Source organism: Protopterus annectens, chromosome 1.part2 (assembly GCF_019279795.1).
Source record: "Protopterus annectens isolate FY-2018-M chromosome 1.part2, PAN1.0, whole genome shotgun sequence".
Lineage (NCBI taxonomy): Eukaryota > Metazoa > Chordata > Ceratodontiformes > Protopteridae > Protopterus > Protopterus annectens.
In genome coordinates this window covers 820,197,352-820,223,297 of record NC_056727.1, presented here as the reverse complement: position 1 = coordinate 820,223,297, position 25,946 = coordinate 820,197,352, and the positions used below count along the sequence as shown (strand labels likewise).

Below are 25,946 nucleotides of genomic sequence, written 5' to 3'. Positions count from 1 at the left end.
TGTGACTAACACAGTTTAGTGAGTTAAGAGCAATCAGTAGTGGATTTGTAGTGACCAGTCATGCCTAACATTATTAAACAATATTTCATCACAAATAAGCATCCTAAACTGGTATTTTAATTGCTGCAAATTATCGTAAAACTGGGTCTAAATATTTCACCTCATATAGCCTTTTCTTTAATATTAATCAGTACAAGAAGCTTCTCTAAAGCCACATGGGTTTAATCTCAAACATTGTGTTTCTAAATTACAGTGTTATTTAACATTACCTCATTGTTCAGAAATCAGTTAATCTGAACAGAACAGCCAGTCCAAGGCTGTTTATTTACTTAGCTCTTTTATGTTTCTTAGATAAGTAGAAGATAAGATTTCTTTCTAAGTTTCCTTTTAATTGCTATATCCAAGACTGTTTGTTAATTTTCTTAGCTGTTTTATGTGTCTTAGATTAGTAGAAAATAAAACCAGTAGGCACAATTACTTCTTTCTAGGGATAATCAGGAAACACACTTTGGTTAAGTTACTTGTTCAGAATCAGACAGTAGACAAATGGCGACAAAGGGGATCAAACATAAGAGTAGGCATGGTCTTAATCCTCTGCACTAACCTGCACACATACAGACACACCATTGAATATCAGTATTAGTTAAGTTTTGTGTTGTTTTTTAGAGATACAGATTTACTGGATCATTAATTGTTATTTAAATCAAGCACTCCTTTTTATGTGGGATATTTTTATATGCAATAATATGTAAATTATATTTTTATAACTAAAAAATTATGTTTCTTTTTGATACCATTCTGGTCACAATCTTTCCTTATAGATATATATATATATATATATATAGATATATATATATATATATATATATATATATATACATATATGTATTTATATATACATACACACACACACACACACACACACACACACACACACATATATATATATATATATATATATATATATATATATATATATATATATCTAGGTCTACTTCATAACAGTGAAATTTCATAACGCTGAATTTCATAACATTGAGACCAAAACATCTAAATCCCAAAAACACTGAAAACCCAAAACATTGAAAACTCCAGTGCATATATAAATAACATCCTCTCCACCTATAACAACACCTAACTAACAAACACACTTTCTACTATGTTTCTATAGGGGGGCAAGCCCCCCTGCATCCCCCATGTGGGGGGCTCTGCCCCCACCCCCCTGTAAATTGAATAGGGTCCCTATTAATTTGTCAAAACTTTAGCTTGTCGAACTACAAGAGCAACAGCTAAAGATCAAAACAGCCAAACCGAGAAAGGCTAGCTAAGCGAATTTTTTTCTCAGGCAAAGAATTCACTTGGTCGTTAATGGGAATGTGCCCTTTCCCTGATGTGGAGCGATCTTGGAGTTAGTATATTTAGTTAGGGGGGGTGTGAGGGCACACCCCCCACATCAGGGGGTGTGGGCAGTGAAGCCCCCCACTTAATTCAGGTTAAAAGGTTTTTGTCTTGTGTAATGGCCAAGCAAATTCTTTCCATGGGAAGAAATTTGCTTAGCTGATCATAAGCGGTTTGAACGTTTTGATCTTTAGCTGTCGATCTTTTGTAGTTAACAAGCTAAAGTTTAATCAAATTAATAGGGACCCAATTAAATATACCAACTCCAAGATCGCACTACAGTGGAAAACAGTAAATCTCCTAACCTCACTGTATTACAATCACCATACACTGAGGTTAAGAAATTAACTTTTTTCCACTGTAGTGCGATCTTGGAGTTGGTATATTTAGTCTACAGGGAGTGTGGGGGGTGCAGGGGGGGCTTGCCCTCCTGCAGAAAAGTAGTAGAAATTGTGTTTGTTAGTTTTCAATGTTATGAAGCACACTTTCAATGTTATGAGCTTTCAATGTTTTGGATTTTCAGTGTTTTGAATTTTCGATGTTATGGTCCCAATATTACGAAATTCAACGATATATGGGTCTACGCTGGATGAACAAAATTACGTTTCAATGAAAGATCATTTTGAAACCCCATTTTCCCAAAAGTGCATTTATTCGAAAATGCACTTTCGCGAAAAACCAAGTAAATGGAAAGCACAAAAAAACCCCATGGCAACATTAACCACATGTATGCAGGGGACAAACCCCCATGCACCGACCCCACACACACACACACACACACTCACTCCTGCTACTTATATATTCTAAATCCGAGATCACACTACAGTGGGGAAAATGCAATATTCCCTTATCGCCAGTGTGTCGTGATTTGCAACAACAACCTTTGTTGCTTTTCATTCACTCAGTATTTTGCAAAAGTGCATTTTTGAATAAATGCACTTTCAGAAAACGGGGTTGCGAAATTAAATTTCATTGAAACGGAATTTCGATGGGTCGAGGTAGACCCATATATAACTATATATATAAAAATACGGCCATTGGAACAGTGAAACAACTGTTTGAGCATTATTTGTTCATTGCGACAAAAAATAAAATAATTTCTCTGATTATGTTTTAGCACTAGTACTGCTGTGTTTGTGTGTGTGTGTGTGTGTGTGTGTGTGTGTGTGTGTGTGTGTGTGTGTTTGTGTATATTTACAAGCCAGTAATTAAGTCAATTGTCATTAAAGACAACATTTGTTTAATAAACACAATTTGATCAAGTGAAGTCGACATGGGTTTGTGAAATATGCACTTTCCCCATTATTGTGCAATCTCAGAAATGATAAAAGGTGCAGGGGTTTAACCCCTTTGCAAAAAACACCGATGATTTTAACTTTTTATTGATTGCTTTTTGCTTTTCAGTTTCATGCTCTGATGTTACTCCTGTGTGCATGCACAGAGATGTGTCATCATTTTTTTTTTACCTTTTGCTGTTGATGTTAGTGGCATTGACATTTTGTGTATTTTGGTTAAATTTATTAATTAGTAAGAGGGTGTCATGTGGAATTCCACGTAATTGCATTTTTGTTTGGTCTTGAGCATGCATGTATGGGGGTCTTGCAGTAACATTTTTGTATTCAGAGACAGCCCTACCTCAATGCTTTTTTATGTAGACATACAAAAACACAGTGGACTATCTCTGTGGCCATGCTGAATGCTGACAGGGGAGAGGCATATCCTAATTAACCACATAATCTCCCCATGGACCTGTCTTTGGTAAGCTCTTTACTCAGCTAAGCATTTCTGAGAAAATTAGCGTGGCCTCTCCTGGACACACCTGTTAATGAACATGGCATTTTGGGTCAAGGGTACTGCTCTTAACCAACATGGAGAAGTGTAAATATGTGGTTGGGGGAAACAGTAGCCATCAGGGAATACAAATCTTTTGTGTCATAATGGAATTTACATGTAACATAGGTTGCGGGAATGACTAGTCAACAAGGATATTGTACATAGTTTTCCTTAAAAGCACATCATTTATATAAATACATACAAATGTGGTGCAGGGACCCACTAGACACCAGAGATACTATTATGTAGTGTGCCTTAAAGGCACTAAAATGGAGTTGAACACTACACCTTTGCCTAAGCAAACCTCAGCAGTAACCTACTGCACTAACACATTAGTGCAGCAGGGATTATTTTTAAATGTATTGAGGATTTTTTGGGCATTATTCCATGCCTGCAACACTTTGTGATGTATGGGGGAATGATAGGGAACAGTAAGCATGCCTCTCAGCATTGTAGTGCTAGTCAGGTAAACAACAGAGATGCATTTCAATTATGCCTCCTATAAACTTAGAAAATTGCTAGCCTAACAGCTTTTATATTACCCTGGGTTTACTGAAGGATGTGAAGTGTGAAACTATTGCCTGCCATTAATAACTGACTGACTTCATCCATGATTCACAAGGACAGGAAAAAGGATTCAGTAAGAACATTCTGACAATATAGGGACATATATCAGGTACATGTTTTGTGTGTGTGTGTGTGTGTGTGTGTGTGTGTGTGTGTGTGTGTGTGTGTGTGTGTGTGTGTGTGTGTGTAGAAGAGTATATGAAGGGGCGCCTGTGCTACCTACGCCAGTGCGAACATCTACAGAAAATGCTGATCTGCACTATTGGTTGTTGTTGTCTTTCGGCTTTTCCCGGTTAGGGGTCGTCACAGAGGAACTCCGGTCCGCTAATGATTGGCAGTAGATTTTGACGAATGCTGAGGTGCCAGCTCGAGGTTCAACCTTCAGCGAAGGCACACCCATTTATTTACGCATGTCTTTCGAACGCCCACCCAATCGCGGGGAGGACATGCAGACTACACACATAAGGCACTCCCCACACTCCAGCCGAGAATTGAATGGGAGAACCTCTTTCTGTGAGGCAACAATGCTACCACTGCACCACCGCGGATCAGATCTGCACTATTGGTAGTTAATGGCAATTCAGAAACATGCAAATTAGCCAGTAATGAGGTCTGTCTTCATTATGGCTAAAGTGTCTCTGAATGCACTAAAAGTGCTTCAGGGAAACAGGGCCTTTTACTGCAGCTGTTAATACAAATGCTAGAGTTCTTTATGAATCCAAGGGCATGGGCCCCTGCTCAAAATAATAATTTCTTTAGTTACAGCTATTTGTTCCCCCAGAGTTTCTGACTGTATACTCTGTAGGGAAGTTGTAGGATCTACCAACTGATTGCACTCTCAAAAAACATGTTCCCAGTTTATTTATTTGTCTTTGTCTACCAGAAAAGTCCAGCTTGGTAAAATTCATTTTCAGTCGCAGCCTGGGGAGAAAATCTCCATTTGTTTGCCTTACATTATCAAAAAGCAGCACAGCAAAAACAAATAACTGTCAGAAAACAGAATAAAAAATAAATTGCAGTATCTGTAGGATTACCGGCACTTTATTAACAAGACAAAGACTTCAGTTAGTGCTTTCGTTTCCCTTCACTCTCAGAGACTTCTTTAGACTAAAATTCATTGTTCGTTATATACATTAAATACCCATTCGTGGGATACATCACCCAACAACATCCAATCTAAGTTAAGAAGTCTAGTCACATGATAAAATAGGCTAAATTAAAGAAAAAGCATAGTCACATGATAAAACAGGCTAAATTAAAGAGAAATAAAACTTCTAAAAAAGTCGGTGTTTTAACCCTTTTCTTTGTAAGTACATAACAGATCCCTCTCTATTATTGAGACCAGGGGAAAATAAACATGCATTTAATTTAACTTGCCAACAGTACTCTAGCCATCCCATTTCTTTCTCTATGTTAATAATATTTTTGGTGTTACTCAGTGCTTCTAATACTAAACATTTAAAGTTAACTTTGCATTTACTTTCTTTATAGTGTTTACACATAGCATTCTTTTCATCTCCATTGGCAATAGCATACTTAAGCTCATAAATTCTTCTGTTGAGCTCCCTGGTAGTTCTTCCCACTTAAAAAGCATGACAATTCATGCACATTAATAAATAAACTATATTTTTACTCTTACATGAAAAGCTTCCTGGTATTCTGATTACATAGTTTCCCACTTCAATTTCACTAGAGTCAGTATACAAATAATTGCACATGTTACAGTTGAAACACTTATGCATTCCTTTTTTACCTTTAACTTGTATTTTTCTATTCAGTTTACTCTGAAAGAATTCTTTATAATTTTTAGCTCTCTTTTTGTACAAACTTGGGCCCTGTACCTATCTTTTTAATAATTTCATTATTAGCTTTGAAAATACCCCAATTTCTACTAATAATACTTTTTATAGCTTTAGAATCAACACTGTTTTGCACTGCTAGTGCTGTCTTATGTGTACGTTCTCTTATTTTTGTACTATCACATTTAGATACTTTTCTTTTGTCTATTTCTTCCTCTAACAACTTATTCATATCCTTGTTAGGATACCCTCTACTTTCCATTATTTTACAGAAATTTTCAGCTTCTTATATGAAAACATTATCATCTTTAGTAAGATTGCTTTTCCTTTTTAACTGGCCCTTAACAATGTTAGATTTTGTTTTCTTGGGATAGAGACTAGAATAATGTAAATACATGTTGTTTTGAAAATCTTTCTTATAAATCTTAGATATCATATTGTCTTCCTTATAATTAGTAAGATCTAAGTAGTTAATTCTGTGCATGTCATAATTATGGGTAAATTTAAGATATGAACATACATTATTAATATATTTCAGGAAATCATTCAAGATATCAATAGGCCCTCTCCAAATTAAAAAGACATCATCAATAAAGCGAACCATCTTTAATATATATTCATTATATTCACTATTGATGATGTTAGCTGTCTCCCAACCTTGCATAAATACATTGGCATAACTGGGAGCTAAAGCTGCTCCCATAGCCACATCGTTGATTTGAACATACAATTGTTCATATAACTTCAAATACTAGATCGATCATTTACATAAGCAATCCTACCATATCAGTAGAGAACATTCTAGATCTTAAAAGTTCAGTTCTGACTGTTTCCATACCATCTATATAAGGAATCGTAGTATAGAGGGAATTAATATCCACTGTAACTGACACATCAGTTTCATTCACAACTACAGTCTCAGTTTTACTCAGAAAGTCAAAGCTATCTCTTATATATGTAATGTTTTTAGGTACCACTTTTTGTAACATTTTGTCCACAAAAACAGATAGCCCTTCATTCTTACTTTTAGCAATTGCAAAAATAGGCCTTAGCACGGGGACTTCTAAGTTTTTCTGGATCTTTGGTATAATTTTTTATTTATTTTATTTTACATTTGTTTACCGGGAAAGTCCGACTGGAACAAGGTCCATTTACAGTGGAGGCCCGGGGAGAAAAGCTCCATAACAACACATATACAACAAATAACAAAAAATGTCTGTACAGTGGCATATGTACAATCAAGGAGATATACCGTAAATTAGTTTGATCTAAGCAAACTTAATATATAAATAGTAAACCTTGGATGTCACTATTGGTAGAACAAATCATAAACTGAAAGTTGCAATCAAGAATGCTGATGCTATTCAGGAGATATGTCAGAGTGTGAGACATGGTTTGTAAGATAGTGGTCCCTGAAAGGGAGTATTTGAGTAGTACAACATAACTAAGCAGTGAGGAGATGAGGGTGGCAAGATTTGGAGGAGAGCAGGAAACCATTTGTGTGATGCAGGGACAGAGCCATGATTGCAAGAGGTGTGACTTAAGTGTCTTCTTGAAAAGAGAGATGGATGGTGCTGAGGAGATATTTTGGGGGAGGTTATTCCATTCCCTAGCAATGGTGTGAGAGAAAAGACCTTTCCCTGCAGTGTTATTGGCTTTGGATATGCAGAGCAGGGTTTTGATGGAAGAGCGTAGAGGGTGATTTGCTGAATATTGGCTTAGTAGTTGGTTTACAGCTGAGGTTTTCTGAGTGTTCCTTATTATGTTGAATGTGAGGACTAACTGGTGATAACTAGTTAGCTGAGGGAATTCTAACCACTGTAGTTGCTTTAGGGCAAGACAGTGATGACTTCTAAAAGTGGAGTTATTTGCGAATTTTGCAGTTTTATTGTAACATGACTCTAGTTTGTTTAGGTTTGTTTTCCTGATATGAATTAGGATTGGTGATGCATACATTAGGGTAGACAAGAGGTGGGTTTGGGCTAGAGAGATTTGTGCTTGGTCCGATAGGAACTGTTTGTGTTTGTATAAGGTACCTAATTTCTTATGTACCTTTGTGATGTTTTGTGAGATATGGACATCAAAGTGTAGATCCCTGATATCCAGGCTTGCTATGTAGTCTCTCTGTCCTTTTAAGAACTTTTGACTTTTTTAGAAGTTTTGTAGAAGTTTTATTCCTTCCTCTTTAATTTAGCCTAGTCTATCATGTGACTAGGCTTTTTCTTTAATTTAGCCTATTTTATAATGTGACTAGGCTTAACTTAGACTGGATGTTGTTGTGTGATGTATCCCACGAATGGCTATTTAATGTATATAATGAACAATGAATTTTAGTCTGAAGAAGTCTCTGAGAGTGAAGGGAGACAAAAGCGCTAACTGAAGTCATTGTCTTGTTAATAAAGTGCCAGTAATCCTACAGATACTGCAATTTATTTTTTATTCTGTTTTCTGACAGTTATTTGCTTTTGCTGTGCTGCTTTCTGCTAATTTTTTAGAAGTTGCAGTTTGTATCTGTACGGAGAACCGAGCCCTCCCAGGAACTAGCTTCATGGCTCTACCAGCTGGGTGTATGCTGAATGACACATCCACTGGGTCATTTATAGTTAATTCTGAAGGTACTATCAGTGTTTCAGCTGGGAGCCAAAGGAGGGTGAGCCTGAATGGAAATTCAAGTGAAGAGATTTTGAACACCTTTTTATCCATTCAATACCAACAACAATATTGTAACAATGCCTGTGAATATAGTGGTTAACCATGATGAACTGCTTAAGAACCTGGAAAATGATCTTGTGTCACTCAAACGCTTGTAATGGGACAACTTATTTTTTGAAAACTGCTTACTGAATCAACAGGTCCCAAAGGGACTAAGAGAAATTAAATTGCTTGCTGGCAATGATCTACCCAAAAATCTGGTAGATAAATGGCTCGAGATAAAACAAAGAGCCTATCTGCAATACATAGAAGTATTACTTGAGTTCAGTAATGCTAAACTTTAGTCTATTACTGAAAATGCGAAAAATAACTATGCGAGACTTAAAGAAGTGACTTCTAATGATAATTTTGCCATTTATTTAATTCAAGATAATTTAATCAAATTCAATGATACTTTAAGCCAAAAAAAAAATTCTTGAGAGACAAGAATGACTATGCAGGGGGGCGTGGCCGCAGCATATGGGTTGAAACTGCATAGTGCAAATAGGGCTAGCGTGATGACGGAAGACGCTACTCTAAGAAGTGAGGAGGACGCAAATTCACTAAGAAGGTTGGAGAAACTACATAGCAAGCCTGGAAATCAGGGTGCCATGAGCTCAAATGAGACAGCAAAAGCAAGTGAGAAACAACATGTTTCAGCAACAAAAAATGCTGAACAAGTAGACAGACCCAAAGGGAAGGGGGCGAATACCTGCACCAACTCAGCTCACACTAAGGAAATAGTTACCCATCACAACAACGAATGCCAACAAGTGATCGAAGTATATCAGAGGGTTAATAACCAGGAGAGAACATGTGCTCAAGTAACAGCAAGTGGCAGAAACGGAAGGTTCAAAAATTACAACAAGCAATCAAAAAACGGTTATGCACACACCACAACAAGAGACATTGGAAAACAAACAAATTAACTAAGGATGACATAGGTACTGTAAACTTAAAAATAGTTAACCTCTTTAATTATGAATTATCTAAAAAGGAATGTTGTGTACTAAGCAAAGGCTGGAATTTTGCACTGGCTCAGAGAGCAGACAAATTAGTTGCTATAAATGAACTAAGAGACTATGTTAGCCTAAATTTTGCCATAATGTTTAACAAATGCAGTGAAGTAAAAAGTGAATTTTATAAGCCTAGTTGCTTTAACCCACCACAATGTAAGGAGTTAGAAATGTTTTTAAATGTATGTGAAGCACAAATAGTTGAAACATTGGACAATAGAGCTGGATATAAGTATTACAACTTGACTGAAAATGAGAAAGAATGTTTTGAGAAATTATATAAAAATGAAGAAATACTGATATTTAAGGCTGATAAAGGGGGATATTTGGTAGTACTAGATGGGGGAGAATATGAGTATAAAATGAGAGAGTTGTTAAAAGACAAAAAAATACTATAAAAAGTGACATTTTCAGATGTAAAAAAGGGATATGCTCTTATAGATTCTTGTATAGAAGAATGTTTCTGCAGTCATTGTCTTGTTAATAAAGTGCCAGTAATCCTTCAGCTACTGCAATTTATTTTTTATTCTATTACCTTACATTATATTAAGTTCCAGTTAAACACATAGTAGTTACATTTCTATTTACATTTATAAACAAATGATAGTTACATTTAAACATTCTAAGATTTTATAAAGGTGGAAGTTACAAAAGAGAAAGCCCCCCTATGCAGCTTAGTAAATTGTACAAGCAGCAGTTTTGTATATATTAAAATTGTTTTGTCATTTCAAAAAGAGGCTGAGAGTATTCTATATAAGGAGAGTATTTGTAGAGTATCATACAGTGAGCACAAAGTCTTTACTTGGTGATGAACATGTGCAGGATTAGGATTGGTTAAGATGTGGTTTAAGCAGTGATTTAAAACTACTGAGTCTGTTGGCGAGTTTTATTTGTATGGGGATACTATTCCAGAGTTTAGCAATGTACTGGGAGTAGACCGAGTCTCCTGCAACATTATTTGACTTATTTGTAAGTAATACGAATTTGTTAATGGAGCAGAGGCCCCTTGCTGGACAGTAGGGTAGTAATAAGCTAGGTCCTACTGGGCATCTTTTTGGATGATGAATGAGTTTGTGTGCTGTCGTTAGTTGTGAATATGTTAGATAGCTGTGCAGTTCAACCCACTTTAATTGCTTTAAACTATGACAATGGTAGGTCCTATGAGGGAGATTAGTGGCAAATTTAGCTATTTATTGTAGCAGGAAGCAAGTTTCTTTCTTTGAGTATTGTTTAAGCTTGTTAGAATAGGAGCAGTGTATAAGATAGTTGGCTATAAGAAGGTGGTGGCTACAGTTTTTCTTGCAGTATCTGTATGGAATCTATTGATCTTATAAAGGGACCCTTGTTTCTGGTGTGTAGATTTAATGATGTGCAGTGTATGATGGTCGTATTTGAGATTGTCATCTATTTTAATGCCTCACCAGTTACCTCTATCTATTTTTCATCATGCCGCCAGCATTTACTGTCTACCTGTGGAAACATTTTCTGAAATCTGCTTGGGGTATAAAAATACCTCATCATCATCATCATCCCCCCTTTTTCCCATTTACATGGGGTCGGGGTATCGTATTAACTGTCGCCAACTCTCTTGATTCAGTGCCACTCGCCTGCCTTCTTCAACACTCATGCCTGACTGTCACAGATCTTCTTTCACACAATCCATCCACCTCTTTGCTGGACGCCCTCGCTTCCTCTTACCTTCTTCCTGTCTGTCCCAAATCTCCCTTATCAGATTGTCTTCTGCTTTTCTACACATGTGCCCATACCATCGTAATCTGTTCTCCTTGATCTTTTCTGCAATTGGAGCTATTTTGGCTTCTGTGCTTATGTCCTCATTTCTTCGCCTGTCCCGCAGTGTGCATCCTACCACCTTTTTCAGGCACTTCATTTCCATCACCTATAGCTTCTTCAACTGTTCTGCCTTTACTGCCCAGGTTTCTGTACCATACAGTAGTACTGGTTGCACCACTCTCTTGTACACCTTACTTTTCAGCTTCTTTGGCATTCTTCTGTCATAGACTACACCTGATACTCTATGCCAGTTGGCTGCAGCCCCTCTGACTCTAGCTTTGACCTCTTCATTCAGACTACCCTTCTCCTCAACCACCCCTCCCAGATACTTGAAGCTGTTTACCTGTTCCACTATCTTCCCATCTATCTCTATTGTCAGCTTCTTCTGATTTTCCCAATCTGCTGCCCTTACCAGTGTCTTATCTGTGCTTAGTTTCATCCCATGTGCCATCAGATTTGCATTCCATTCTCCTATCCTTTGCTGAAGTTCTAGATCAGAGTCTGCCTGTACTGCCACATTGTCTGCATACAGCAGCTTTGTTGCTCTGACCCCTCCAACCTGTTTGCTGATGTAGTCCATTACCAGTATGAACAGCAGTGGGCTCAGAGCTGAACCCTGGTGTACACCCACTCCCACTGGGAACCCTTCAGTGAGGCCAAACACTGTTCGTACTTGAGTCACTGGGTTCTTGTACATAGCCTGTACTAATTCTACCAATGTTTCTGGGACTTCAAACCACCGCAGTACTGCCCAGATCAGCTTTCTTGGGACCCTGTCATATGCTTTCTCCAAGTCTAGGAAAGCCCAGTTTGACTCTCTCCTCTTCTCTAGTTTCTTCTCAAGTATCTGTCTCAATGCAAACATCGGGTCAATTGTGCTGCATCCTGATCAGAATCCGAACTGTTCCTCTCCCATCTTACATTCTACTATTCTGCGTATCCATTTATCAATCACCCTCTCCAGAACTTTCATGCAATGTGGTAGGAGTTTGATGCCTCTGTACTGTCCACAGTTGTGGATGTCCCCTTTGTTCTTGTACACTAGCACGAGTATGCTTATTCTCCAGTCATCTGGGATACGCCTTTCTCTCCACACTGCAATTAGTACCTTCAGGAGCCATTTCTCCCCTAGCTCACCCAGCATCTTTATCATATCTGCTGTGACCTCATCTGAGCCTGCTGCTTTCCCTGACTTCATTTTCCTTAGTGCTGCTCTTACTTCTTCTAAGCTGGGCTCCTCTTCTACTCTCATTGTAGGCTGTTTCTGGGGCAGTACCGCTTCTGTGGGGTTTTCTTCATTCAGAAGCTGCTGGAAATACTCCTTCCATCTGCCTTTGATGTCCTGTGGGCTGGTAAGCAGGTTGTTGCTGGAATCTCTTATGAAGGGTGTCTGACTATCTTCTTTATCTTTCTGTCTTAGCCTTGCAACCTGGTATAGTTTCTTTGTGCCCCTTACTGAGTCACTTTCCAGAAGCTGATAGAGTGCTTCTGATGCCCTATTCTTTGCTATTGAAACTTCATTCTTAGTTTCTTTGTTAGCCAACCAGTAGTCCTTCCTAGCTTGGTCAGTCTTTTCAATCTCCCACTTCTTCCTGCACTCTTTCTTTCTTTTGATTACTTCCTGCACTTCTGCATTCCACCACCAGCTTTCCTTATGCACATTATTTCCATACCTGGCTCGGCCACATATCTTTTCTGTAGTCCTAACACATGCTGTTTTTAGGCGCTGCCACTCTTCTTCAGCTCCACCTATTTCCTCCTCTTCTTGGGGTGCTAGAGCCCTGAGTAATTCCTTGAACTGTACTTTCTCTCCAGTCAACTTCCAGGTCTTCAGCCTGGTCTCTGTTGACCTTAGAGCCTTCTCTGACCACTGCTTGCAGCTGACTGTGGCAACTACTGGTTTATGCTGTGAACCGACTGTTTCACTGGGGATGACTTTGCAATCATGGATTCTACCCCAGTGCCTTTTCCTTACTAGGAGGAAGTCTACCTGAGTTGCATGTTGGCTACTCTTGTATGTCATCTTGTGACTGTCTCTCTTTCTGAACCATGTGTTGGCTACTATCAAGCCATTTGCCAGACAGAAGTCTAGAATGGCTTCTCCTTCTTTATTCCTATTGTTCCACCCATGTGGACCCAGACAGTCCTCATATCCTGTTCTGTCTGTCCCGATATGTGCATTTAAGTCACCCATTATCAATACCAATTCATGTTGTCCTGCTTTATCTAGTAGGTCCTGCAACTGCTGTCTGAATGCACTCTTTTCCTCACTATCACAACCCTGCTGTGGGGCATAGGCTGAGATTATGAATACTGTCCTATCATTACACTGGAGTCTGATTGCCATGAGTCTGTCATTAATTCTGATGATATCCCTCACTGACTTCTGAAGCCTCTGTCTCACCACAATTCCTACACCATTTCTAGCCTGTCCACCACCTGAGTAGTAGAGTCTGGATCCCAAGCCAAGTGGCTTTGTTGCACTGCCCTTCCATCTCGTCTCTTGGATACATAGGATGTCCAGCCTCCTCTGTATCATCATGTCATCCACTTCTAAGCTGCGTCCTGTCAGTGAACCTACATTAAGCGTAGCAATTCTCAGTTCATGTTTGGCAGGTTGGTTGGTTTTATGCCCAGCTTTCACTCAACAGAGCTATCTCAGGTAACCCAGGCTGGGCAACTAGACACCGGCGAGCCAGTAGCCTATTGACCCAGGGCTGCTGGGCTTTTATGGCGGGCACACACTGGCCAATAGGGGCACATATACCCCTCCAACCGTTAGCATGGGTCCCTGGCGTGGGTCAGAGAGTAGGCCGGGTCCTCAACCCACTTATCACCGGTAACTACCCATGCCCATTTTTTTTGGCGACAGTCAACATGACCAAATCACCTAGAGCCATATTTTACATATATTTTACATTTATAAAAATACCTATGGAAATATTTTTAAGCAACAATCCTAAATCTTCTCAACTTTATCACATACTTGGCAACTATGTAGATGTCCTCCCTTTGTTCTTTTAAAAAAAAAATGTTTCATTAATTTTCACAGCATATACATCTGTAATGTTTACAATAGTTATAGAAATGATATAAAACAGAACCATCATATAGAAAATACAACAGATCTAAAACAAGTAAATAAAACAAACACTCTAACTAGAACTATGTACAGTATAGACAGTGAAGTGCTACGTAGATATCAGATGTAAGGCGATCTGTGTCTCTTTTAGAAACTGTCTTTCCAGTCTCTCTTCCCAATCCTCTAACCTTCTCTAATTGATTCTTATGGTTATCATGCAGAAATTTTAAATGTCCCATGAATTATCCCATTTTAAAGGCCTTCTCTTCTAGACTCGACTAAAACATTCTACCACAGCTGGTCTTTCACTTAGCATTCATGTATTCCTTTCTTTTTGCCTGTTTTCTAGTATCGTAACATAACTATGTTTTGAGGTGATCTGCATAGTTTTCATGATTTAGGCCCTTGATTCTTTTTTTAATTGAGACAATGTTATGGTCACTCTAGTTGTGACAGCACTTTGAACAGGTACACACCAGATGGGGCATTGTTTCAGTGATTTGCCTGATGAGAAATGAGTACAGTGGAATGATTACACACCTCTAACTGGATGTGATACCTTTAGATAGAAGATGTGCAATGTAAAAGGACTGTCTTACAGTAGGGGATGCATGATCAGTAGGGGATGCATGATCAGTAGGGGATGCATGATGATCAAAGGACAATTCATTGTTGACTTAAGTTCCCAGATCAACTTTCAGTGGTGTGTTGTTAATGCAAAGGTTACAAAGGAAGTTATTCTTGCTGAAAGATATGATTATACAGTTTTGATTTTGATTTTTAGTCCAAAGTTTTGACACCAGGTATTGGTTTGGGAAAGGCCCTCTTAGACAATGTGGTGTTCTCTGAAGAGTGCATGATGCCACTGTGTTTGCAGTCATCTCTGAACTTGGGCTGCTATAAAATGCATAATGTTTGCTTTGACCTCTGAAAATAAATGCCAAACATGACTGGCCCAAGGACTGAACCCTGGGACACACTACTAGTGACAAGTGTTTTGGAGGAGTTAGGACTGCCCACCCTAATTTCCTGTGTTCTGTTTTTAAGTGCGTTTGCTATCCAATGATTTACATTTAGCCTGGGAGTTTATGTATCATACCTGAGTGTAGAAAACTGTTGAATGCCTTTATGAGGTTTGGGTATGTGGTGTGTACTGACTTGCCCAAATCCATTGTTTCAGTGACCCTCCCAAAGATGTCAGTCAAGTTAAATGAGAATGTTCTGCCCTTGATGACTCCAAAGTAGCTTGCTCTGAGAGGTTTTAGGTTACTTATGTCCTTATTTATTAATTCCATAGTGATCCTTTTCATAGTCATACAAATGAGGCTAATCTGGCTTATAGGTTTATAATTAGTGAGCCCATTGACACCCCACCTTTGTACAAGGGGATGACTGTTGCCATCCTGTATTCATCTGACATGAATTCTTTTTGGAGGCTGATATTGAATAACTTCTGTAGGGGATATGACAAGCTAACCAGTAGGCAGCCAGGTAAGTTATCTGACCCCATAAAGGTAGTGTTCCTGGCCTTGAACAGTGCCTTGAAGACTTGTTCTTGTTCTTGAGAGAGGTATAGCTATGGGTATGTGATTGGGGAATATAAATGGGAGGAGGGGGTGATGTTTGAAATAAATTTGCCTGCTAGTGTCCTTTGTGTCCATCTTTGTCATGTCCTAACTCTACATAGTGCTGGGCATTGCTGCTGAGATTTGTAGTATAGTTAAAGAAGGCTTTGTTGTTATCCTTCACCTGATTGCCTATTTCTGTCTCATATCTGGCCTTAGTTGATTTGATCAGAATCAGGAGTTCCTTGTTATGTTTATCAATGCCTTATTGGCATCTTGAGGATAATATTTAGTTTTGCATGCAATGATTCTTTTTTTCTTTTTTAAAAAATCCAGATTATATTAGGGTTCTAGCATAGAGGTTTATTTTTAAATTCAGCATTATATTTACTTCTGAGGGAGACATGTGATTTGGGAGTAAAGGAGTCTGCATAAGCACTGGGGTTGTAAAGATGGAAGACACTTTTGAATTTTGCCAGATCTTCTTTCAGTTTTAGTAGACTAACCGTGGCATTATCTTTGAATACAAATATAATCACATATGATTCCAGCTTCAGTCTTAGGGTGAGTGTAACTGATTTGTTGTCCAATTTGACGTAGGCTGGAGTTACAATTGGTGGGGAGCAAAGCTGTCCCATATTGGTAAGGGCCAAATCCTAGATTTTATCACCCTGGTTGGGGTGCAGAGAAACTGGTTAAAAGAACTATATTGTTCAAGTATAGAAATTTCAGGGCATACATCCTTGAGGATATATAAGTCTCCCAGTGAATGGATTGATAGCTGAAGTCTGCTATGAGAATGATGTTTGGATTAATGCATAAGGACTTCATACTGGTTTGTAGGAGGTGTGGGCCGAGATGGACACAGAGAAGGTTATATAGTTATCTATAATATGATAAGGAGTTGTTTTAATAGTTAGTTGGACATGTAGGAGTTCCAAGTCATTATCTTGTCCAACGAGTCTGGAGAAGAGATCATCTTAAGAAAATGGCTGCACAGCCACCTCTAGTTCCTTTGTCTAATGTAGTGAGTCTGAACATGAGGCAGGCATTGAAATGCTGCACTAATTGAGTGCTGTATTGTTCTTGAATTATGTTTCTGTGATGATGCATTTGTTAGTGTTTTTCAGGTTAAGGAGAGCTTGTAGGGAGTGAATTTTTTTGTTAAGGCTCCTAGCATTGAGCAGCAGTACCTTTATGTTCTCCAGATTCTGTTTTGTCACATTGGAAGCTTTGGAAAACTGTTATTGCCTAAACCAGGCACTGGAGGTGGACAAGCTTGTAGCCAGTATACGAAAGCCTGTGGGGGATAGGTGCTGGCCATGCCTCACAAAGCAGTTAGGACTGTATACCATCTCCTTCCAGGCTGATATTACAGTGTACCCCCTTAGAATAATGCCAGAAGCTAAGCCATTTGTGAAAATCAATAATCTTTTCTCTGTATATTAGTATCATTCTTGGTGATGGTAGAATGTTGCTCAGGGCTAGGTTTTTACTTGCCTAAAATACATATTCTGAGTGCTCCATCATGTCTGTCTTCATATAGTTCAGTCAGGTTAATCTCAAATAATTTACATCCATGTGAACTATGACTGTGTCATATGTGTACTTGTAGTGCAAAAAACTGAGTTCATACATGCTGTGACGAACCGTAGCACCTGACAGGCAGCTGACTGTGACCCTTTTGTTGCACAGGCTGGTCTCACTATGGAGTATCCTATGACTAGGATATTGACTTGTGTGGTGGTTTGCCATATGGGCTTTTGAACTGAGTCAGTGTGACTCTTAAATGATTGTTTCCTTGTTGCTGTTGTCTGTGTTGTCTATTTATGAGGTTGCTGAGGGTAGTTGTTTCTTAGGTTACATTTACAAGGTCTGTGTACTTTAGGTAAGTTACTTATAAAGTCTGAAGGTATGTACGTCTGTGTGTTTGGTCTGAGTTGTATGTGAGTGTGATTGGTTTAGTGTGGTGTTATGTGGTACTGATAACTTGCATTTTATTTCTTGCGGCTTTGTGTGAGAACTATGTCTCACATACTGTGAAAGTTTGTTTAAGCTGGTGGTTGTCAGTAAACATGAGACAATTGTTACATTGTTTCAGGATGTCCATTTCAACCAAGATGGCTATAGAGTTGGTTAGAAAGTGCAAATCCCTAGTTCCAACTGCTTACTAATGATTAGTGCATACAAGGTTTGGTGGTGATTACTGCACACAGCTGGGAACCAATAATGCTTTCCTCTTTCTCTCACATTAAGCAAAGGAGTCACACAAATCTGAAGCTGCTTCCTGAGAACAAGTATTAACAACACAGCTGCACTTAGCTAGGAATTTGTGATCCTTTCCTTATTCTCTCACCAAAAGTACTCCCCTATCCCTTTTTTTTCACTACACCAAATCTCTGGTAGGGAAGGCAGTTCCTAACCTGGAGTCCAAAATTCTGTTTGGTCTCATTCCACTCTGTTAACTTTCCCTCTAGTTATTCACAAATTGTCTCAAGTAAATTCCAACACCTTTGCCTATTTTCTGTACCCCTACTTACAATCATCTCTATTGACAATAGCTCCCTTTTCCATTCTTGTTTTGGCTTAGTTTTTAGAATACGTTCTATGACTTTAATAATATAATACTCCGAATGGTTATTATTCTCCATAAGGATCTTCCACCAAAATCCTACTCTCTCCCCGTTTCTTGAACTTTCTTTTTGTTTTATCATCATCCCTTTCCACTTTGGTTTATAATTTTCTTCTTGTGTTATGTATTTGAGCCCTAACAGTATAATTGTGAAGTATCCATTCACATAAAATAATCCTATACCACCTTGTTCTATTTGGGAATCAACTTATCCCATTTCTCTTTTGCTGTCCTCCCCTCCCAAATAAGTTCCTTCAACTCTTTATTAATTATTGTCCCTGACCTCTCCACTGATTAATAAAAATATGCCTGACTGGTATATAAAATTAAAGTTGCCAAAAATATTTTCACTGCTTGTCAGTCCTCTCAACTGAGTTGTCCTTATTTTGGAGGAATGTTCCTGTTTTCAGGACTGATTTACCCTTGCACAGGATGTCCCTGTTTTTGGAGGCATGTCTTGGTTTTCTTGTTTGATTGTCCCCTTCAAACAGTTTTCTCAATCCCTTTTTGAAGCTCTCTGGTATTCAGAAAACCATACTACATGACGAACGTATTAGTGGCAAGAATAATGTAAAATAAGTTGACATATATCTTACATCTCCCTTTTCCTGAAGCAAAAATAAATGATCTTGTGTTGTAGAATTTTGCTTTACAGTTCATTAACATATACAGATATTACACTATCTCTTTGATAATGTGCCTATAGTTTTCCATCATGTTTTCACTCTGTTTTTTTAAAACATGTATTCTTGAATAGTATCCCATATTCCTACTACTGGAACATGAAGAGTTATGTGCTGTTTTGTATTGAAATTTTGTGTTGATTAGACAAACAGATTTTTTTTCGAGGGCAACGGTGTAGTGGCTCAGCGGTTAGTATTGTTGCCTAACGGCAAGAGGTTCTCTGATTTGATTCTCATTTTGTATGCCTTCTGTCTGGAGTCTGCATGGCCACCCTTTGCTTACATGGGTATTTTCTGGGTGCTCCAGTTTCCTCACACACTCCAAAATAATGCAGTACATGAAAAGACATTCTAAACTGGCCTTAGGTATTAGTGCACATGGGTGTGCATGGATTGGAAGAAGAACTGTGGCAGGGCTAGCCACCCAGCAATGTGAACCTTGGCTCTAGATGATTGTCATTGTTGAAGTGACACCCCAACTCTATGTGGACAATGGGTAAAAAGGTTTTAGCTGGATGGATCGATGGATATTCTTTTCAAGGGTCTTTGCTACAATTTTCAGTGTCTGCAGGTTAAGAGATATGCTGCTTGTATTTTATTATCTGTATACAGTATTATGTGTTTCCAGTTTGTCATTTTTTGTATTATCTTTTGTTTAGTCTCTTCCCACATATCCTTAGCTTCCAAAACTGAATCCTTTTTAATCCATCCACCTAAATACTTCATCTTTTAGTTTCCCCATAAATATAGCTATAGGTGAACCAATTCATATGTTGATACATAGCTTTGCACTATAGCCTTTGTTTTACCTTTATTAATGTATATCCAGAAAATACTCAAAACTGTCTCAAGTGCCTTTTTTTCTGGATTTATCAAGTACAAAATAATACATAATCTGAAAATAAAGCTAATTTGTTTAATTACTGTACCAGTTATTTCCTTGAATTTGTGAATGCCTTATGCTTGTATGCATTTAACAAAGGGAAAAAAGGACACCCTGCCTGTTTCCTACTTTGAAGCTCAGCTTTTTCCACCTTAATTCTTGCCTCCAACCTTTAATATTCCCTATTAATTCTAAATAATTTATAAAATATCTTTTTTCAAGATATGTGCACATATTTTCATAAATTGTTACAGTGAGCAAAATGATTACAAACAGGATAAACTTAACAGATGTGTTTTCTATCTTCTCTGTGACAGACTCATGAAAGCAGGCAAAAATATATTGTATTTTCAACCTGATTGTCTTATGTCTTCAGATCCTGCATATACTTTTAGTTAATAGTTACTGCAAGAAATAATCTGGGAAGGGAATGAGGAACATTTCACAGTCCTGAAGGAACAAATAATAGAGGAGATCACTGTTTTAATAAGGAGATTTACAATAGAAAATACACAGGGTCAACAATAGCCTTTATGCACATTATTAGACATATTTACTATCTATGATGGCAGTTATTTATGACTGAAAATGATTCATCTTGACAGAGTGGAGGAGGTGCTATGTAACAGGGATATTGGTGCCCAACAATGTTTGTGCTATCAATCTATAGCATATCATTGAACATTTAATCACTGCCATGTTTTCAGCAATAGAGGCTATACTTATACAAGTTTTATTAACATGTTGTTTGTCATCGAGGTTAAAGGCATCCATCAGTTGCCAGACATCATTTACCCCAATGGCAACATGAATAATTTGTTGTCAAAGAATCCTGTATTCCTGCAGAAAATAGTTGAACTATGTTACTCATGAATCTCTTTGATACTTATCTCTTACAATTTCTAAAAGAAAGTCCATGAAATCACATATTACAACTTCTGTATCAGCTTTGTGAGGAAGAATATGAGAATGTTTGGTCTGAGGTATTGAACTCATCTTGCTCTGATGCTGATGATGATGAAAAGGAGTAATGTTAATGCCTCATGTGGGATTAGGGAAACTTGTACCTAATTTCTCCTTCTTGTATTTCCTTTAGTATGTGGGCCTACAAGATTCATTATCCCAATAACATGCCTGCCTTTTGTAGCATGCCTATTGTGACATTTTACAAAATACTTACCTGTGGCTTGTAATTCTTCCCATGTAGAACTGAAAATAACAGGTGGGCAACTAATTCCACATTTAGATGTGGTTGTCCTTCATTCTTTGGAAACAAGTTATAAATAAGAGATAATAGATTGTAAATAGGGGAACCTTTCATGAAAAGTGGTGTGTCTCTACATTGTCAGTTTGTTAATGTCAACTTCTGTTTTCTGTAAGTATGTTAAAAAAATGTAGAACTGACTTTTTCCCTTTAGATATGGAGATCATGCTTGTGCCATGTGAATAGTACTCATTTGTGTAATTCGTGACAGCCTATAGAATGCACCTTTGTGTTACATGGTATTCCTTTCAGTTTCTACTTGAACAATTTTCTTTCTTGCTTGTTTTGCATATTGAGTAGAAAACTATTATAAGCCTTTGTCAATAGCAGTTGCTGCTGCTTCTGTCACATTGTCTGAAATTAAAAAAATGCTAAGTGATCTTAATTTCTTAGTATGCCAGAAAGCTTACCAAGTTCAGACATCTGTAATTTTATTCTGTGCTCCAAAAGACTTCAGTCAACCAGATCCTAATTAGTACATGGGTATAATTAAGTGCAACACGTGCAGATAATTTTATTACCCTGGTAAATGGAAGGAAGGTAAATAAGATACTTATCAAGTGGCAAATGACCCTCATTTGATTAACAGGTAACCTACTAGCCATGAATACAATTACTCTAAAACTCAAGCCTACATTTTTTTTGTATTAAAAATTAATTATTTGTCTGAGATCCTTATAAAGCTCAGTATCATTGTAGTTCTTCATTTATAAGAATATAACATTTAATGCCTTACTTTTCTAGTGCATTTTTATTTCTCTTCCATTTTCTTGTACTTCTGTTATCATTTAATATTTGCATAAATATCAGATCAAACTGGGACTAACTGAAAAATTTTATGATTTCAAATTTATCGAACGGCTTAGATCTAAGCAATGGCACAGGAAAATGCCAAGAATGATTGTCAGACTTTAAACATAGATATCATATCACATAAGCAAGCAATGAATTTATTAAAAGCCAGATTTATTTATTTAATTGTTTGTTTAACTAGGTAGAGTGCTGATAAACAAATGTCCAGTTAATTTAAGGAATGGCTGCATTCTAAACACACCATCTCCATTTTCCAGATTGTATTTTCTTCCCTACAAACTGATCCCTACACATCTAGATATTAAAAAAATGCTTGACTTTCAGTTTCTGTCTCTGAGGTATTGCTGTCTTAGTCTCCTGTTTCATCTAGATATTAAACAAATGCTTGACTTTCAGTTTCTGTGTCTGAGGTATTGCTATCTTAGTCTCCTGTTTCAGCATGCTGGGGCTTAATGAAATCTCATAGTACTTCCTTTACAAATTTGTCTCCCTTGCTCTTGCATCATTACAGACATCACAGCTGAAGAAAAACACGCATTGCCAAAATATCTCCTATTCCCTTTTGTTATTTGCAGTCAGTGGGGTCATTCAGCTATTCAGGCTTACAGCTCTGCTGTCATTTATGGCTGTATTTGTTCCTTCCCATAGAAGTCATAGATCTACTGAGTCCTCATTCAGAATGTCATATATCCCTCGAAAAGAAGGCATAATTTAAACTTCTAGTATATACATTCAGACCAGCTACTGCAGAGGCATGGAGTAAAGGTAGACTTGTATCAAATTACATCAAAAACAAACATACCTTAAAGTTGGTCAAACAGGATGACGCTCTTGAGTTTCTCTGTGTGCAAATAATATAGGCAAAGTCCCATGCCATGTTCTTACAAGGTATAGGTCGCCCTCTATGACCCAGGAAACCACACATACTTAAACTTACTGGAGTTCTCACCATTCAACCCAATACCATATTCATGAGTGACTTTAACTACCCTACTATAAACTGGGAAACATGTACAACCCCAAACTTGCAGGCTGAGGCTTTTGATGTTTATCATCACAAACATGCTGGACCAGATAGCCCATATGCCCACTAGGGAGCAAACATACCAGATATGAGAATGCTGCACCCCCCCCCACACACACACACACACACACACACTGCCCCAGTAGTGACTTCTCTGGTAAAGTTGGACCACAAAGCTGTTTGGTTAGAAATAAAAATAAAACCTGGGACCTCTGCTAACCCTGGAACATTCTGGAACTATTATAAGTCAAATTTTCTATTAATTGATAACCTTGTAAAATTGCAAACCTCTTCAAATCCTGGGTACAGTGCTGCCTATGTGAAATTGTTAACAGAGACCTTTAGGAACATGTTAATCGATGCATAGATACAGCTGTGCCTACAAGGAAGAAGGACAGTACAAACTCAAAAATACACACCACCTTTATGGAATACCATTACTGGTAGGTTGTTTAACAAAGGGAAGAAAGTTTGTTTGTGTCTTTCGGCTTTTCCCGGTTAGGGGTCGCCACAGCAGAACTCTGGTCCGCTAATGATTGGTAGTTGATTTTTACGTGCCGAGTTACCAGCCCTGATGCACAACCTTCAACGAAGGTACGCCCATTCATGCATGTCTCCACATAGATGACGCTCTAGCTGAGAATCAAACCGGACAGCGTCTTACTGTGAGGCAACAACGCTACCGCAGCACACAAAGGGAAGAAAGTAATAGGAAAAATATGTAGTGCAGTGCTCAGCAGGAAAAAAAAACTCTCCCATCAGTCTGAACAAGCAACTAAGAAGGCATATCAAGTCTACCAAAATCAAATTTGAGATAAAAAGATCTTCCCAGGCCAGGGACACCACTTTAGCCTTGTGCACAACCTCAAAGGCAGTACACAAAAATGTGCAGAACTAATTGTAAACTAAGCTACCTATAATGAGCCAGAAGATATAGCAAATGCACTGTCTGACAAATTCACTTCCAGTTTATCCCTCTCATCCTTCCAACCACCTCACATGAAATGCCATAAAACGTAACACCTCCCATCTATCACTAGGGAGCTGTTCTTTGATGCACCCTTCAAGGCCAATAATACCACATCAGTGGGCCCCAATAATATCCAGGATTCCTCCTAAATAGCATGAAACATAGCCTATCAAAACCATTAGAGTCAGTATTTAAATGTAACCTCCAGACAGATTTCATGCCACATGAATGGAGAACTGCAGCTGTCATTCCTTTACACAAGGGTGGGCCAACTATTGACCCAAGTAACTTTAGACCCATATGTCTGACTAGTCTCATATGCAAAGCCATGGAAATAATTATCATGGAAGTAAGTGAGAATTACATAGGAAATCTTCAGACACAGGATACAACCCACTTTGGTTTTGTCATGGGCACATTGTGCCTTCTCAACCTAGTGAACTTCTTTCAGAAAGTTACTAAAGAAATGAATGAGGGCAGAACAGTACATACTGTCTACATTGGCCTGGCCAAGTCATTTGATACAATACCTTACTCCAGCATTGAAAGCAAACTCAAAAAACTGGGTATACATCCATGTGTTACCTGCTGGGTAGCTTGGTGGCTCTCATATTGGAACTAAGAGGTTAGAGGAGACCACCTAAACAAAGAGGCTGGTTACTCATAGAGTCCATCAGGGCTCTTTACTGGGTCTGTTCCTTTTTGGTATCTACTTCTCTGAAGTCAAGGCCAGTATTAAGGGCCTCTAGCTGACCAGATTTACAGATGATTGCAAACTAGATGCAGTCATAAAATCCTTCCAAGAATATCCTCCAAGAATGGCTGACTTAGACAAATAGACAGTGCCAGAGCTACAGTCTAAAACTCAATGCCAAGAAATGAATGGTAGTATTTGTCAGGAGATTAGGTACCCCTTGAAACTACCTCATTGATAAAACAACCCTAAGAGGTGACCCAGTAGTCTGGGATTTGGTGTTGCATGTAGACTGTAACCTGACTTTTAACAATGATGTGGCTGAAGTAGTAAGAAAATCATTTTATGCTGTGTAACTTATAAGCAAAGGTATGGCATCTAGGTCCAAAGAAGTCATCTTTCCACTGTATACAGCCCTCATCAGACCAGTCATTGAGTACAATGTCTCCTTCAGTATGTACCTGATCCACCACATGCAGCAACTGGAACATTCACAGAGGTTCCCCACAAAAATGATACTGGGTGTAAACAACTTATACTACATAGATTGCTTAAAAGCCCTACCCATGTACTCATTTTCTTTCAGACTACTGATAGGTGTTCTGTGCTTAGCTTTGGATCAGACCCTGATGGACCTTCTGCATATCTGCAAAGCACATAACATCAAAATTATTTGTTTAAGGGACTTAAACCTTGCTTGTAACATAAATAGGATGTGTTGGATGGACAGGAATGCATCTCAGAGACTACCCCTTCTCTAGAACAGGCTTCCTATCCCTGTGAATCAAAGTTCTTTCCTAACCCAGTTTAATCATAGTTTGGACTAGTGGATGGGGAACTGGAAAACAAATCCTAGTCTAGAATCTATGTCCTTAATGGACACGACAGCCTGTAAATGCTTGACCACTCAAGCCCAGGACTACATATACCCTCTAGAATAATCTTAAGATTCCTAAAATTTGTCAGATACATTTGGGATGCATAGCTAGGCTTAAAAATACCCCTGTGATTGTGAAGCTGGTATACTCCTATGGACCTATATGCAGAGTAAAGTAATAGTTACAGACAGTAGAGGTGAATATCATAAGTTGCTCAGCTAGTCACCATTAGGAAGAACACAAAAGTATTTGTTATGAAAAAACTCTTAATGAAATAAAACAGTTCACTTGATGCTGGATAGCTGTTACTGAGCAAAGATATCTGCATGAGTGTGTGGTATTCATTTCAATTTATGTATTTTA

General features: G+C 38.1%; 1 protein-coding gene across 1 annotated transcript in view; it reads left to right on the top strand.

The window, feature by feature from the left end:
- Positions 1-25,946, top strand: part of RYR2 (ryanodine receptor 2) — a 6,224,161-nt gene that overhangs the window by 5,420,929 nt on the left and 777,286 nt on the right. The window lies entirely within an intron of this gene.